Source organism: Aulonocara stuartgranti (assembly GCF_965226115.1).
Source record: "Aulonocara stuartgranti genome assembly, chromosome: 23".
Lineage (NCBI taxonomy): Eukaryota > Metazoa > Chordata > Actinopteri > Cichliformes > Cichlidae > Aulonocara > Aulonocara stuartgranti.
This window is the reverse complement of record NC_138958.1, coordinates 63,810-80,255: the sequence shown is the minus strand read 5'-3', so window position 1 is coordinate 80,255 and position 16,446 is coordinate 63,810.

The following is a 16,446-nucleotide window of genomic DNA, read 5'->3' as shown; positions in this document are numbered from 1 at the left end:
CCGTCTGACTGCTCAGACTGAGTCAGAGTAAAGTTCACATACTGACGTGTGGAGACATGAAACCTTGTTGTAGCTGCAGGTGTGAACACACTGATCCCAGATCAGCTCTGCTGTATTTGTAACATGAACATTTCTGCTGCAAAGCTTCAAATGTTCAGCATGTTTCTCTGTTTCCAGTCTATAGATCCAGTCACACTTTCTACCTTCACCTGTGCAGTAAAGACTGAGAGCAGAGCTGAAACCAACCGTCCAATCAGTGAGCAGCATCAACACCTGAGCTTCATTCAGACTCTGTTATTGAACATGTTGTTGGTACAAAGTTCATCTGCCGCTCACATGAATCCATGAAAGATTTATTTCACTGAATGTTTGTTCAAAGCTTATTTCAACCTGTTGAAGTCATGAATGAAAGTGCAGACAGAGTGGATCACATGATGTTTAAGGTGTGTCATGTGACATGTTCAGTATTGTCACACATGTCTAGATTGTCCCTGATATCATAGCTGCTCAAACACTGATGATTATATTTGAAGAATTATTACTGATGGCAGCAAAGTTTGAATGGAGCTCTCTGTCTGTGCTGATTTGTCGCCCTCTGGAGGTCAAAGCACAAACTGCATGATGTCACTGTAACCACCACAGTGAGCATCAGTGATGCTGATAGTGTGTTCATCACAGATGTTCAGGCTTCATGTTGACATGACTCAAAGTGAAAGCAGAGAAACTGGAATGAATCAGGTGTTGTAGAAGATGGAGAAACAGGTTGGAGAGAGGATGCTGCTCCTTCTTTCAGATCAAACATGTTGTGTTGGTCACGTGCTGTAAGCGTGATGCAAAGAAACCATGGAAACAAAGTGTGAGTGAAATCAGTCCAAAGTAACAAAGTGAAGAGCAGCAGATGAAGCACAGAGGACACAAAAGGAAGGAAAAAAGGAAACAAGGTCCATCTGTGTCCTTTCAAACAAACAAGCATCAACGTCCAGGACTGAAACATGAATCCACATATTTATATTTAATGAGAATAAAACCAGAATATTTATAATACATGAACAATGAACAGGCCTGGGATCCTCCTGGTTACAAACAGGGTCCAGGACTGGGACACTCAGGTGGATCCTGCAGGGTCTGGTTCAGGAAAAGGTGGAGAACAACAGAAACAGTTTTAGTAGAAAGGTATGATTTCATTTATTTGAAGAGATCAGAGCATTATTCTGATTATTAAGCTTAAGTCAAATATACTAATCCACACGGCGCCGTGACACTTAATGATCTGTTATTGTACATTTGTCACATGTGTGTATTTGTTTGATTGATTGATTGATTTTTTTTAATTTTTTTTTTCTTTCTTTTGTGTCCCGTTTGGATCTTTAGCCATCAGAATTGTTGTCTTAAGGCCAAGAAAGATGCCAAGCGGATTTATTTTACCAAGTGGATCATCATGGCCTTGCCATATTGGTCCATTTGATTGACCTTTATTATAATTATGAATTTATTTTATTTTCGGTTGCTACAAACGGGACAGACATGACTGGGGGATAGGACAGGGAGAAAGAATGAAAGAAAGAGAGGGAGGAAAGAAAACCAAAGGGGAGAAGAGAGGGTGAGAAGGGGGGGAAGAAAGAAAAAAAAAACAAAAAAAACAAACAAAACACCTGGGTCACCTGTATGGAGAAAAAAAACAGAAGAGAAAGCAAACAGCAAAGAGCAACATAATAAAAAAAACAGCACCATCACAATAAACTAGCTAGCAGTAGATATCAGTAGATGCTAAATAATAAACGATATTGTGCAGCACGCAAGATAGACAGCGCACAATGTGCTTTGAGGCAGCAGCCAAGAAAGCTGTAGTCCGCGTCTGTGAATACCCGTGCGTACACCTGTGTGCATACCTGTGTGGATCAGCATGCTTGTATTCCAAAGGTTTCTCCATGTAACGATCTGCTAGGGAGTGTGGGGAGCCACAGCCCCGTCCTCCAGGGTATGAAGCAGGTATGGAGGAGATCAAAACTCCAGACATCCAGAGGCCCTCAGAACACAAGAGACCAAGGAAGACTAACAGAGGGGCAGCCGCGCCACTGTCCCATTAAGAGCTGAGGAGAGTCCCAGATGAGGGTTCACTCAGCAGCCGCGGAGCAGAAGCCAGGGGGAGTTGCAGCGACGCGCCCGTGAGCTCCGCCGGCAGCCAGCTGTGCCTGAGTGACCGAGCCCCAGGCCGAGAGGCCGGGGGCACCCCACCTCCGAAGTGGTCCGAGCGAGCCCCAGGCTCCAGGCCCCGATAAGCGGCCGCCAAGGAGTGAGCCGGTGTGTACCTGGACGCCCATCCCCATCCCCAGACACAAAGAACCACCAACGCACCGATACCTGAGGGAGTCCGCCACCGGCAGGGGAAGTGGTGGTGGGTGGAGATAGGCCTCCAAACCTTGGAGGGCCTGAGATGTCCCCAGAGAGGTGGCATCTGATACCCAATGTAGAATATTTAGCTGATTTAGAGTTTAGAAATGTGTTATCATAGAATGTAGAACTGTTGTAGAGACACTGACACTGCCCTCAATATAATAAAGGCTGATTGTGTCGTGAACTTAGGAGTAGAGTGTAGGAGGCTTCCCCCACTGAGTGGAAATTCCCCAGAGGATGTTTTAGGGTGGGGGTCTCAAAGTTTGTAACTTGATAACTGTGGTCTGGAAGTGAGAGGGGTTTTATGACCTCTAGGGAGTTACCTACACCCATAGTGTTTTAACGGTCACGCACACACATCCACACGCACACTCACTCATGTGCACACACATACACACAGGTATGCGCACACAGGCACACACGAGCACTCACATAGACACATGGGAACGCGCACATGTAGGCATTCATGTGCTCGTGCACATAGACACAGACACAGAGTTTGCAGCACACCGTAGGGGGTTTTATGATAGGGTCGCCCCTATAAAACTGTGTTTCACAGACAAAGGGGTGAAGATTTTTGCAGAGGGACACCGGCCTCGTCTTCCCTTCTAGAAGTGCATGCTTAAATGAAGATGAATAAAGATGAATAAAAGTTTTGTGAAAATGACTACTGAGTCCGGTGCCATCTCTGGATGCTCGAGGAATAAAAAGAACCGGGGTAAAACTGATTTCGCAACAGTTTTGGTGCCGAAACTGTCGGGATTCGCTCGAGGTGCAGAGATGAATTGGCAGAGCTGAGATCGTGAAACGAGGCGAACAGAGAGCTAGCTCACATGATTAAAAGGTAAGCACGACCTGTTTATTTTCGAACCGTGCATATTGTTTAAAGCCTAAATTATCTGTTCGCTAAGTTGAACGTATCCCAGTGTAAATTCACTCAGTAGAAAAAAAAGGCGGCTAGCGTCCGTCTCAGTGCGTTAAAGCAAGAGACTTTTGCTAAGAACTCAGGTTGATGTTTAGCGTACTGTGAGCGACTAAAGTAAGAGACTTTTGATAAGAACTCAGGTTGATGTTTAGCGCCCCGTAAGGACATCTCGGTGCGTTAAACCAGGAGACGTTTGTTACGGATTAATAGAATCGGTGTTTCATCCGTGGCGGTGTGTGATCCGTCTTAGTTATTAGGAAAAGATGCGGTGTGTGATCCGTCTTAGTTATTAGGAAAAAGTGGCAGTGTGTGATCCGTCTTAGTTATTAGGAAAAAGTGGCGGTGTGTGATCCGTCCCCATGCGTTAAAGCAGGAAACGTGTATTACTATTAGTTAGAAAGCGGGGTTTAAGGTTTTGTGGCGGCTGAGGGCCGTGTCTATGTTCTGAGTTTGGCAACTCAACCCATCTTCAGACGCGTCGTTGGGTCCTGTGGGACAGGAGCCAGGTTGGTAACCTGGGCACTGGGGACGCCTTAAATAACTAAAGCTAGGTGTTGGATCCTAGTCGCGGTTGATAACATGCATAATAGTAGGGGCAAGTTGCTTTGTTAGTGAGAGAACGACTGCTTGGCTCAGCCCACTGACTGCAGTGTGTGTAGACGGTGTAGTGTGTGTGAAAGCGCAGTTAGAGTCTGTGTCTCGTCTGAAGTACGGGAGTCAATTAAAATAACAAACAGAATTCGTGTCTAAAAGTGTGTGTTTGTGGTGTGCAGAAATCGCGGCAGAAGGCCGTGTCGTGAATTATTGGAAACTGTGAAGTCAATTGGGGGTTTAATTTGGTTTTATATTTTTTAGGGGAAGAGAAACCGCGGCATCGAGTCCGTGGCGCAGTTTGAATAATTTGTGAATCAGAATCAGAATCAGAATGGGTTTTATTGCCAAATGTTGAGCAGGTTTACAACATTAGGAAATTGCTGCGGTGCTTCAGTGCAAACATACTGTCATAAAATTGCGCTTAAATAGACATGAAAAAATAAAAGTAAGAATAAGAATTAAAAGTGCTACGTAGAAAGATATATGCATGAGATATACATGAGATATATACATGAGAATAAGAATTAAAAGGGTTAGGGGTTAGGTATTAGGAGATTGTGTCTTTGTTGTCTCCACTTGGAGCTAGGTTGCACGGTCCTAGCGGTTGACTGGACCCTCAATCTCCTTGTGATCTTATAGTGTTGCATAAGTGCTTGTCCTCTCCAATATATAATCCCTGTTGATTATGCTTATCCAGGGAAATGGCTAAAAGTGCTCAGGTCTTGATAAAAAATAGGCTAAATTAAAAACTAACATGTGAACAGACCCTCCCACACCTCCATAGGGGAAATCTCACCCATTTGTATAAAAAATTAATTTAATTTTTGGAATTAGTAAATATAATAATACATGCAGCTGTTATGAAAACCAGCAAACACAATCAATTATTTTTCAAAACTTTTATTTACATATCCTGTTAGTACATTTTTTGGAGGCTAAGGAAGATCTGCTGACATATCAGTATATTTCTTGATCCCCTTGTTTGGGTTGGATCTACTAGAAAACATAAATAATTAAATAATAATACCTAAAAAACCGAAAAGCACAACCTATTCCCCCTCTCACAATGTTAAAATTTGCATAAATAAGCTAAAAATAACATTTACCCAGGGAATTATAATAAAAACCGAGGCCATTCCACTGACCGCCAGGCTATCCAAAGTGGATTTAAAAGACCAGCTCAATGAAGCTGACAAATACTAAAAACCCACAGGATGACATTTATATTAAAATTCTCTTCATCCTGGGTGGTCCTAAGGTCAACTAATTTTTCATCCTTAAAAGTATCCAGCCCGCTCCCAAGTGCATCCATTTTAACTAATCTATGCCTCCACATGATTATGTGATATGATTTTTTTTCCCCATTGGCAGCAGTGTTACTTTAAACTACGCCGCCTCAAATCAAGCCTCACTTTTTACTGATATATTAAAATGAATGGGGATCTGTGCAGTCACATGAAGTATTTACTCCTATGTGGACCGCATTGGCCCAATTTGGGACATTTCTCATCATCTCCCCAATGTACTGCCTGTTTCGGCTGTAGCTATATATCCTGTCATGTGGAGTGGATGTCCCTGTTGAGCCAGGCCAGATAAAAAGAAAAAAGTTAAAAGAGACCAATAGGACCAATAAAAATCACTTCAATAAAGCGATCTATTTAAAACACAATCCACTTAATCCCACCCTCGTTATTTTCCTTCCCTCCCTCCTCCCCAAACCATAAAAATTAAAACAACACCTGACCATATTCAAACTATGTGTTATATGTTAGCAGCCCACTTGGTTTAAAATTCCTATTAGAACGTCAAAACATATGTCCCTGTCTCCCCCAGGCCTCACCTCCCCTCCCAGACCAGCCTTTGAGCCTTCTCCTAAAACCCTCATCATTCTGGATTCCAAGATTAAAAAGTCTTACCGGGGAACTCACCTGCCTTTACATCTGCGGTTAGGCTTTCCACTGGATCTTGTTAGAATAGTCTTTATTTGCTGTTCCAGGGCCTGTGAGCAGGGTGGTGTACTTTTTAAGTGTCTCTGAACCAAGTCTCTTCTTACTGTTGCTCCTTCACACAGTCTCGTTTTTGTGGAGGTCGTAGTTGACTATGGTTCATACACACGCTGCAAACTCTTTATGCCATACAGAATATATTACAGGTAAAAAAACATTGGAGTTCCCCTCTTAAAATCCAGAAAATTAAAAGGGTTAAAAGAATAAAAATCTCTCCTCCTCTCCCCCAGAGGTTAATCTTAAAAACCGGGAGGGCTAATTCTGCTTCATCCCACTAAAAAACCTTTAAGAAATATGAGTAGGGAGGGCTAGATTTGCTTATTCCCAACTCTATATTAAAACTCTCAGTCGGGAGGGCTAACTTGCTTATTCCCGCTGATTTGCGTTTAAAAAGGTTTAAATAAAAGTGGGAAGCGTAAGTTCCTCACTCCCTGGTTCAATTATCCAATTTAGCCTTCAATGGGAGAACAAAGTGCGTTTCACTCCCACTAAAAACTAAGGCTAAAAAAGGCTATTAAGATCTCAATCACCTTGTTCTGGGGGAGGTAAAAATCCTTGCTCATGCCGGTCTGAGAGGCATCCCTTACGTTTCGCGATACTCTCGCTTCTTCAGAGGGAACAGCGCAAGTGAGGCCAGGAGAGACAAAACAACAGTTTAAATGATTCTCTGAGGGACGCCCACCTGTGTGGGCCCTCCTCAGGATAGGTCGCACCGGGTCACATGATCGTGTTCCTCCCATGGTGCATTCACAATCACTTTCTTAATCATGTACGTTCCATTATCCACAGGCTATAAAATACATTTCAAAACACATAAGAAAAGGACAGATGTAAATTCTAAAAAATCAAATAAAAGCTATTTAAAACAATATATCCTCAATTAAAACCTTTATTAGGATCAAGTTAAAAGGAGGAGGAGGAGGGAAGGAATTCCACCCTCTTCTGAGGACCTGCCTGGCAGCCAGTGAGAGGCTTACATGATTGTTCATAACATTTAAGCATAGCCCATCCTAAAATTAGGGTAAGGGTTAGGGTTAGGGGGGTTAGGACATTGGTTATGGCTCCGTCCCCCCTGGGGGGGACCGAGAAATGCACGGTCCTTCCCTCCTGGGCCCCTCCCTCCCCGGTTCCAAAAAAAAACCAGTCCTGGTCTCGAGATTGGGGTCGATAAGTATCGGGCCGCATACGGGAGCGACCCCTCCTCCCATAGCGGACCTGCTGCCACCCCTCATCAGACATGATGGAGGGCTTAAGTAAATTTTTTCAATATTTTTTTGTTATTTTTTTGCGTTTTTTACTTTTTTTAATTTTTTATTTTTTAGAAAAAGAGAAAATAAAAATCAAAAAAGAGACTAAAACTCTTAAAAACTAAAAATGCCCGGAAAAGGGTTCAAAAAACTAAAAATTCCCTGAAAAGGGTTCAAAAAAAACTAAGCGTGTGCCACTGTGGCGACGTTTCGACCAATTGTGGTCTTCTTCAGGCCTGGGCACACTCAAAACTAAAATAAGCCCGCTGCAGAAAAAGCGACTGTCGTCGTCGAAGGGCAGCAAAAAAATGAGCCTGGCCTGCAGGCTCACCCCTTAAATAGGCTCTGGCTCCGCCCCAACGGCTTCTGAAATTTCAACAAAAAGAAAAAGAAAAAGAAAAAGAAAACCCCACAGTAAAAATGAATTCAAACGGTTTTTAACCCTTTCAATGAATTAAAACAACACCATATGAACTAACATGAACTAAATGGTGTGTATATACATAAAATAAAATAACTATTTACACAAAAGTTTTTAAACTCAACATTTACACATTCATGAAAAGTATTTATTTATTTATTTATTTATTTTTTGTTTTTTAGTTTTTAGTTTTATACATTTATGTACATATGTCCTACCAAGTATTTAACAAAATAGTGGGGGATGGGGGAAAGGGGAAGGGGATGGGACTAGGGTTAGGAATAGGAGTAGGAATAGGGAAGGGGATTAGGGTTAGGATATAGGACAGGGGTTAGGACAATAGGATAGGGTTAGGGCTAGGAGTGGGAAGTGGTTAGGGTTAGGGTAGGGGAGAAATAAGTTGGGAGTCCGGTCCCCGAAGGGGGCCGGGCTCCAATGCACTGGCCATGCCTGCTCCCGTCCCAGGCGGCAAGGTCCCCCACGGCTTTTTATTGTATTATCTTTTTATAGTCTCATTAATTTGATTTTAAAGTAATATTTAGGACACATCATCAGTAGTGGACCCTGGAATCATTGGATGTTTCGGCCATTATCACTAGACATCCTCTTCCAGGGAAGGCCCTCCCAAGGTTGATCACGCCTTGGAGTGTGTCATCAATTAAATAAGATAATAGTAATTAATTAATGCCTTTCTGGGCTTTAATTTTTAAAGTTTCCTAATAGTAATTAAGTAATGCCTTTCTGGGCTTTAATTTTTAAAGTTTCCAAGAGGCCAATCGGGCCCTGTCAGGTTCAATCGCCTTTTAGAGAGTTAATTAGGCCCTATTTGGGTTCATGGCAATCTAACGTATGTCCGTGACTTTGAGAATTTCACTCAAGAGCCACCCCGGGCGGTCTGCGCTTGGGGGGACGAAGGCAGTGTCCAAAGGTCGCCTGCGAATGCCCCAGCCGCGGAGACGTGGAGGTCTCCGATTGATTGCATGTCTGCACTTGGGGGGACGAAGGCAGTGCCCGAAGGCCGCCTGCGACTACCCCAGCCACGGAGACGCGGAGGTCTCCGATTGATTGCATGATCCATATGTCCTGCTCAACTCACAATTATTAGCTTTTAGCTTCTGCAGGTTTAAAGTACTAATAATTATTGACTTTTAGCTTCTGCAAGTTCAGAGTATTAATATCATCTCATAAATGCTTCTCCTTCAGTCGTTTCCTATATTTGTTATCATGTATTCTCACATACCTGCACCTTGTCCTTCGAATGAGGTTTCCTCCCTGGTCTGTCTGCCACCTGCTCCCTGTGCTCCATGTGCTCTGCCTGGTCTGACTTCCTGGTTCCCATCATGCACCTGATCGATCTCCAGGGCAACCACTGTTGTGTCCTTGAACTGTCATCATTAGCTTTAGCCATAGCATAATGTTAGCTTCCATATTAGCATCCATGAAACTCAATATAAAGATGACTAGTCCCATGTACAAATTGTACTTTATCATGTGTCACTGTCATACAATTGTTAGCATTAGCTTAGCACCTTGGCTTTCTTGTTAGCATTAGTTTAGCATTTTAGTTTTCTTTGTTTTTATTGTTTTAATGGCACCCCCTTCTCACATTCCTTTTTTGGTTTTCTTTGTTTTTATTGTTTTAATGGCACCCCCTCATCATATTTCCTTTCCAGCATCAGCTAAGCACCTTGGCTTTCTTGTTAGCACTGGCTTAGCACTCTAGCTTTCTTTGTTTTTATTGTTTCAATGGCACCCCCTCATCATATTTCCTTTCCAGCATCAGCTAAGCACCTTGGCTTTCTTGTTAGCACTGGCTTAGCACTCTAGCTTTCTTTGTTTTTATTGTTTTTTGTTTTGTTTTAATGGCACCCCCATCTCACATTCCTTTTTTGGTTTTCTTTGTAAGTGGTTAGGTTTAGGATTGGGAGGGGGTCGGGACACCCCCAGCCCAGTGAAGAAAGCCCCCAGGGAACCTCACGCTACCCAGGTGGGTGGACAGGCGGCACGGGCTGGATAGGGGAGAAATAAGTTGGGAGTCCGGTCCCCGAAGGGGGCCGGGCTCCAATGCACTGGCCATGCCTGCTCCCGTCCCAGGCGGCAAGGTCCCCCACGGCTTTTTATTGTATTATCTTTTTATAGTCTCATTAATTTGATTTTAAAGTAATATTTAGGACACATCATCAGTAGTGGACCCTGGAATCATTGGATGTTTCGGCCATTATCACTAGACATCCTCTTCCAGGGAAGGCCCTCCCAAGGTTGATCACGCCTTGGAGTGTGTCATCAATTAAATAAGATAATAGTAATTAATTAATGCCTTTCTGGGCTTTAATTTTTAAAGTTTCCTAATAGTAATTAAGTAATGCCTTTCTGGGCTTTAATTTTTAAAGTTTCCAAGAGGCCAATCGGGCCCTGTCAGGTTCAATCGCCTTTTAGAGAGTTAATTAGGCCCTATTTGGGTTCATGGCAATCTAACGTATGTCCGTGACTTTGAGAATTTCACTCAAGAGCCACCCCGGGCGGTCTGCGCTTGGGGGGACGAAGGCAGTGTCCAAAGGTCGCCTGCGAATGCCCCAGCCGCGGAGACGTGGAGGTCTCCGATTGATAGGGTGTGGGGAAAGAATAGGCCCGGCTATGCCGGAACCTAGGTGCACGGTCCATCCATGGGACTGGTATTGGTGCCCCCTGATCAAAAAATTACCCTAAGCGGGTGTAGTGCACTGGGGTTGGGCCATTCGCGACGTTTCGGCTTAATTTAGCCTTCTTCAGGCTTGGCCCACCCGCTTCTTGTGTTCAATTTCGCCACTCTGGGCCTTTTATACTCTTGCTTTTCATTTCTGTTTTTCTTAACTTTTTTCGTTTCTTAATTTTTTCTTGTTCTCAGTTTTTTCTGCTTTAGCTCTCCCTTTTTCTGTTGTTCTTTGTTCTTTCTGTTTTTCTTTATCTTTCTCTTTGTATTTCTGTTTTTCTTTATTCTTGTTCTTTACTCTTTCTGTGTTTCTTTATCTTTCTCTTTATATTTCTGTTGTTCTTTATTCTCTCTGTTGTTCTTTATTATTTCACTTTATTTCTCTTGTGTTCTTTTCTTTATTCCTTCTCATATTTCTTTAAATGGCACCCCCTTCTTTTTAGACATCCCGTCCTGTTCTGCATTTTTCTTTATATGGCACCCCCTTCCTGTAAATCCTTTCCTTTTGTACTTTGTCTTTTTTCTGACTTTTCTTGTCTTTTTTTCTCTTAGTTTAGGTTTTTAGGGCTCCCTTAGAGTTAGGGTTTGTGAGAGAAAACGCAATGATCCCTCCCCACTTCGTCCGACGACTGGGTGGTTGGATGGAGGGCCACTGGAAAGGCACGGGCCACCGCACGTCATGCTCAGTCCCCATTTCCCTTCCCCGTCTCAGTCCTCCTCCTTCTGTCCTTGAGAAGTGACCAGCTTGCCCCCAGGAGGCCCTGAGACAGCACTTTTGGCCACTCCCCATGTATATGATGCCCTTCATTTACACATTTAACCTTATTGTTTAAATACTTTTCTTAGTCTGAATCCATGTTCTTTTCAATCCTTTATTATTTATTGTTACGTTTTCTTTTTATTTATTTTATTGTATTATCTTTTTATTGTCTCCTTAATTTGGCATTATTGTGTATTTTAATTTTTTAAGGTAATATTTAAGGACACATCATCAGTAGTGGACCTTGGAATCATTGGGTGTTTCGGCCATTTATCACTAGACACCCTCTTCCAAGGAAGGCCCCGCCCAGGTTGATCAAGCCTTGGGGTGTGTCATCAACTAAATAAAATAACAGTAATTAATTAATGCCTTTCTGGGCTTTAATTTTTAAAGTTTCCAAGGGGTCAATGTTGTACCGTTAATTGTTGTTCACATTTAATGACATACTGTCTTGTTGAGTCACATTTCAAAGAGTTAATGAGGCCCTATTTGGGCTCATGAAAGTCTAACGTATATACGTGACTTTGAAAATTTGACTCATTAGTTCACAATTCAACTAAATAAAATAACAGTAATTAATTAATGCCTATCTGGGCTTTAATTTTTAAAGTGTCCAAGGGGCCAATTGGGCCCTGTCAAGTTCAGTCCAAATCCAACGAGGTGCTGTGATTTTGTAAAATCCTAACGATAGTCGTTTTATCTTCATTTCAATAAAACCATCCAAAATCAAGTATTCCTGTTGTACCGTTAATTGTTGTTCACATTTAATGACATACTGTCTTGTTGAGCCGCATTTTAAAGAGCTAACGAGGCCCTATTTGGGCTCATGGAAATCTAACGTATGTACGTGACTTTGAAAATTTTACTCATTAGCTCACAATTATTCGCTTTTAGCTTCTACAAAGTTAAAGTATTAATATCATCACATAGATGCTTCTCCTTCATACGTTTCCTATATTTGTTATCATGTATTCCCACTTACTTGTACCTTGTTCTTCAAATGAGGCTTCCTCCCTGCCTGACCTGTCTGCCATCTGCTCCCTGAGCTCCATGTGCTCTGCCTGGTCTGACTTCCTGGTTCCCATCATGCACTTGGTCAGTATCCAGGGCAACCACTTTTGTGTCCTTGAACTGCCATTTTGAAATCCGCCATCTTCTCTCCACGGTAACCATTTTGTTTATAATCGCCATCTTGGATCATTAGCTTTAGCCATAGTGCAATGTTAGCTTCCATATTAGCATCAACGAAATTCAATATAAAGTTGACTAGTCACATGTACATATTGTCCTCTATCATGTGTCACTGTCATATAATTGTTAGCATTAGCTTAGCATTAGCATTAGCCCTCCACCATTTTGTAACCAAGGGCGACTGTATTTGTTTACAATGAACCGCCATATTGGATCTGGATGAGTTCCTCCACCATCTTGGGTCTTCCATCTTCTTGTCACCAGGGGCAACCAGTCCATGTCCAGCTGGACCACCATTTTGGATCCTGATGAGCACTGGCAGCCATTTTGTTCCCACTGATTTAAAAAAAGAGGTGAGAAAGAGAGAGAGAGAGAGAGAAAAAGAGAGAGAGAGAGAGAGAGAAAGAAAAGAGAAGGAAGAGCCTATTTAATCCTATATTAATTTATTGTATTTTATTTTATTTTATTTCCTATATTATTCTATTTTATTTCTATATTATTAACTATTATCCATTATTGATATTATTATTATTATTTACTATTAGTATTATAGGTACTATTATTATTATTATTATTATAATCTACTATTAGTATTATTAGCACTATTATTATTATTATTTACTATTATTAGTATTATTATGTACTATTAGTATTATTTACTATTAGTATTGTCTACTATTATTTAATATTAGTATTATTAGTACTATTATATCATTATTATTATTATTATTATTACTATTCCTTCTCTTGAGAGGTGAGGAAGCGGGAGAGAGGGAGGGAGAGAGAGATAGAGATAGAGAGAGAGAGAGAGAGAGAGAGAAAGAGAGAGAGAGGAGAAGGAAGAGCCAGGAGGGGTCCACCGGTCTGGCAGAGTTCCCTCCCCGCCGGATCGGGCTGTCACTCATTCCTCCCCTCGGCCCCCAAGAGATGGATAGACAGAGGGGAGAGAAGAGTGATGAAACAGAACAAATTCATCTAAATTAAGTCCATCCTTGGTTAGGTTTAGGGTTAAAATCCCTGGTCAGGACATCCCACGGTTAGGGTTAGGATTGGATTTCTTGGCTAGGGTCCCCCACGGTTAGGTTAAGGGGTTGGAGTCCTGGGTAAGGATGTCCATCTCCGGTGTTGGCACTGTGATCAGCCTTCCAATTTTAACCAAAAAGTATACTTATCACTTCACGAACAATCGTTGATTGTATAAGGGCACAAGTAGGTACTTGGAGGGGGTCCGGACGAGGATCACTGGACTCTAGAGGGACCTGTATTCCGAAGGCACTGGCTGGTTAGGGTTTGTGAGAGAAAACGCAATGATCCCTCCCCACTTCGTCAGGGTGTGGGGAAAGAATAGGCCCGGCTATGCCGGAACCTAGGTGCACGGTCCATCCATGGGACTGGTATTGGTGCCCCCTGATCAAAAAATTACCCTAAGCGGGTGTAGTGCACTGTGGTGGGCCATTCGCGACGTTTCGGCTTCTCTGAGCCTTCTTCAGGCTTGGCCCACCCGCTTCTTGTGTTCAATTTCGCCACTCTGGGCCTTTTATACTCTTGCTTTTCATTTCAGTTTTTCTTAACTTTTTCTGTTTCTTATTTTTTCTTGTTCTCAGTTTTTTCTGCTTTAGCTCTCCCTTTTTCTATCTTTTTCTGTTGTTCTTTGTTCTTAGGGGGTTAGGGGGTTAGGGTGTGGAAAAGGAAACAGGGTCCCAGCAATTGCTGGTCCCCTGTTGGTGCACGCTCACTCGACTGGAGTGGGCATTGATGCCCCCTGATCAAAAAATTACCCATCTTGGGTTATAGTTGCTAGCTGTTTATGATTGAGCCCGTCGCGACGTTAGGGTTAGGGTTTGTGAGAGAAAACGCAATGATCCCTCCCCACTTCGTCCGACGACTGGGTGGTTGGATGGAGGGCCACTGGAAAGGCACGGGCCACCGCACGTCATGCTCAGTCCCCATTTCCCTTCCCCGTCTCAGTCCTCCTCCTTCTGTCCTTGAGAAGTGACCAGCTTGCCCCCAGGAGGCCCTGAGACAGCACTTTTGGCCACTCCCCATGTATATGATGCCCTTCATTTACACATTTAACCTTATTGTTTAAATACTTTTCTTAGTCTGAATCCATGTTCTTTTCAATCCTTTATTATTTATTGTTACGTTTTCTTTTTATTTATTTTATTGTATTATCTTTTTATTGTCTCCTTAATTTGACATTATTGTGTATTTTAATTTTTTAAGGTAATATTTAAGGACACATCATCAGTAGTGGACCTTGGAATCATTGGGTGTTTCGGCCATTTATCACTAGACACCCTCTTCCAAGGAAGGCCCCGCCCAGGTTGATCAAGCCTTGGGGTGTGTCATCAACTAAATAAAATAACAGTAATTAATTAATGCCTTTCTGGGCTTTAATTTTTAAAGTTTCCAAGGGGTCAATGTTGTACCGTTAATTGTTGTTCACATTTAATGACATACTGTCTTGTTGAGTCACATTTCAAAGAGTTAATGAGGCCCTATTTGGGCTCATGAAAGTCTAACGTATATACGTGACTTTGAAAATTTGACTCATTAGTTCACAATTCAACTAAATAAAATAACAGTAATTAATTAATGCCTATCTGGGCTTTAATTTTTAAAGTTTCCAAGGGGCCAATTGGGCCCTGTCAAGTTCAGTCCAAATCCAACGAGGTGCTGTGATTTTGTAAAATCCTAACGATAGTCGTTTTATCTTCATTTCAATAAAACCATCCAAAATCAAGTATTCCTGTTGTACCGTTAATTGTTGTTCACATTTAATGACATACTGTCTTGTTGAGCCGCATTTTAAAGAGCTAACGAGGCCCTATTTGGGCTCATGGAAATCTAACGTATGTACGTGACTTTGAAAATTTTACTCATTAGCTCACAATTATTCGCTTTTAGCTTCTACAAAGTTAAAGTATTAATATCATCACATAGATGCTTCTCCTTCATACGTTTCCTATATTTGTTATCATGTATTCCCACTTACTTGTACCTTGTTCTTCAAATGAGGCTTCCTCCCTGCCTGACCTGTCTGCCATCTGCTCCCTGAGCTCCATGTGCTCTGCCTGGTCTGACTTCCTGGTTCCCATCATGCACTTGGTCAGTATCCAGGGCAACCACTTTTGTGTCCTTGAACTGCCATTTTGAAATCCGCCATCTTCTCTCCACGGTAACCATTTTGTTTATAATCGCCATCTTGGATCATTAGCTTTAGCCATAGTGCAATGTTAGCTTCCATATTAGCATCAACGAAATTCAATATAAAGTTGACTAGTCACATGTACATATTGTCCTCTATCATGTGTCACTGTCATATAATTGTTAGCATTAGCTTAGCATTAGCATTAGCCCTCCACCATTTTGTAACCAAGGGCGACTGTATTTGTTTACAACGAACCGCCATATTGGATCTGGATGAGTTCCTCCACCATCTTGGGTCTTCCATCTTCTTGTCACCAGGGGCAACCAGTCCATGTCCAGCTGGACCACCATTTTGGATCCTGATGAGCACTGGCAGCCATTTTGTTCCCACTGATTTAAAAAAAGAGGTGAGAAAGAGAGAGAGAGAGAGAGAAAAAGAGAGAGAGAGAGAGAGAGAAAGAAAAGAGAAGGAAGAGCCTATTTAATCCTATATTAATTTATTGTATTTTATTTTATTTTATTTCCTATATTATTCTATTTTATTTCTATATTATTAACTATTATCCATTATTGATATTATTATTATTTACTATTAGTATTATAGGTACTATTATTATTATTATTATTATAATCTACTATTAGTATTATTAGCACTATTATTATTATTATTTACTATTATTAGTATTATTATGTACTATTAGTATTATTTACTATTAGTATTGTCTACTATTATTTAATATTAGTATTATTAGTACTATTATATCATTATTATTATTATTATTATTACTATTCCTTCTCTTGAGAGGTGAGGAAGCGGGAGAGAGGGAGGGAGAGAGAGATAGAGATAGAGAGAGATAGAGAGAGAGAGAGAGAGAGAGAGAGAGAGGAGAAGGAAGAGCCAGGAGGGGTCCACCGGTCTGGCAGAGTTCCCTCCCCGCCGGATCGGGCTGTCACTCATTCCTCCCCTCGGCCCCCAAGAGATGGATAGACAGAGGGGAGAGAAGAGTGATGAAACAGAACAAATTCATCTAAATTAAGTCCATCCTTGGTTAGGTTTAGGGTTAAA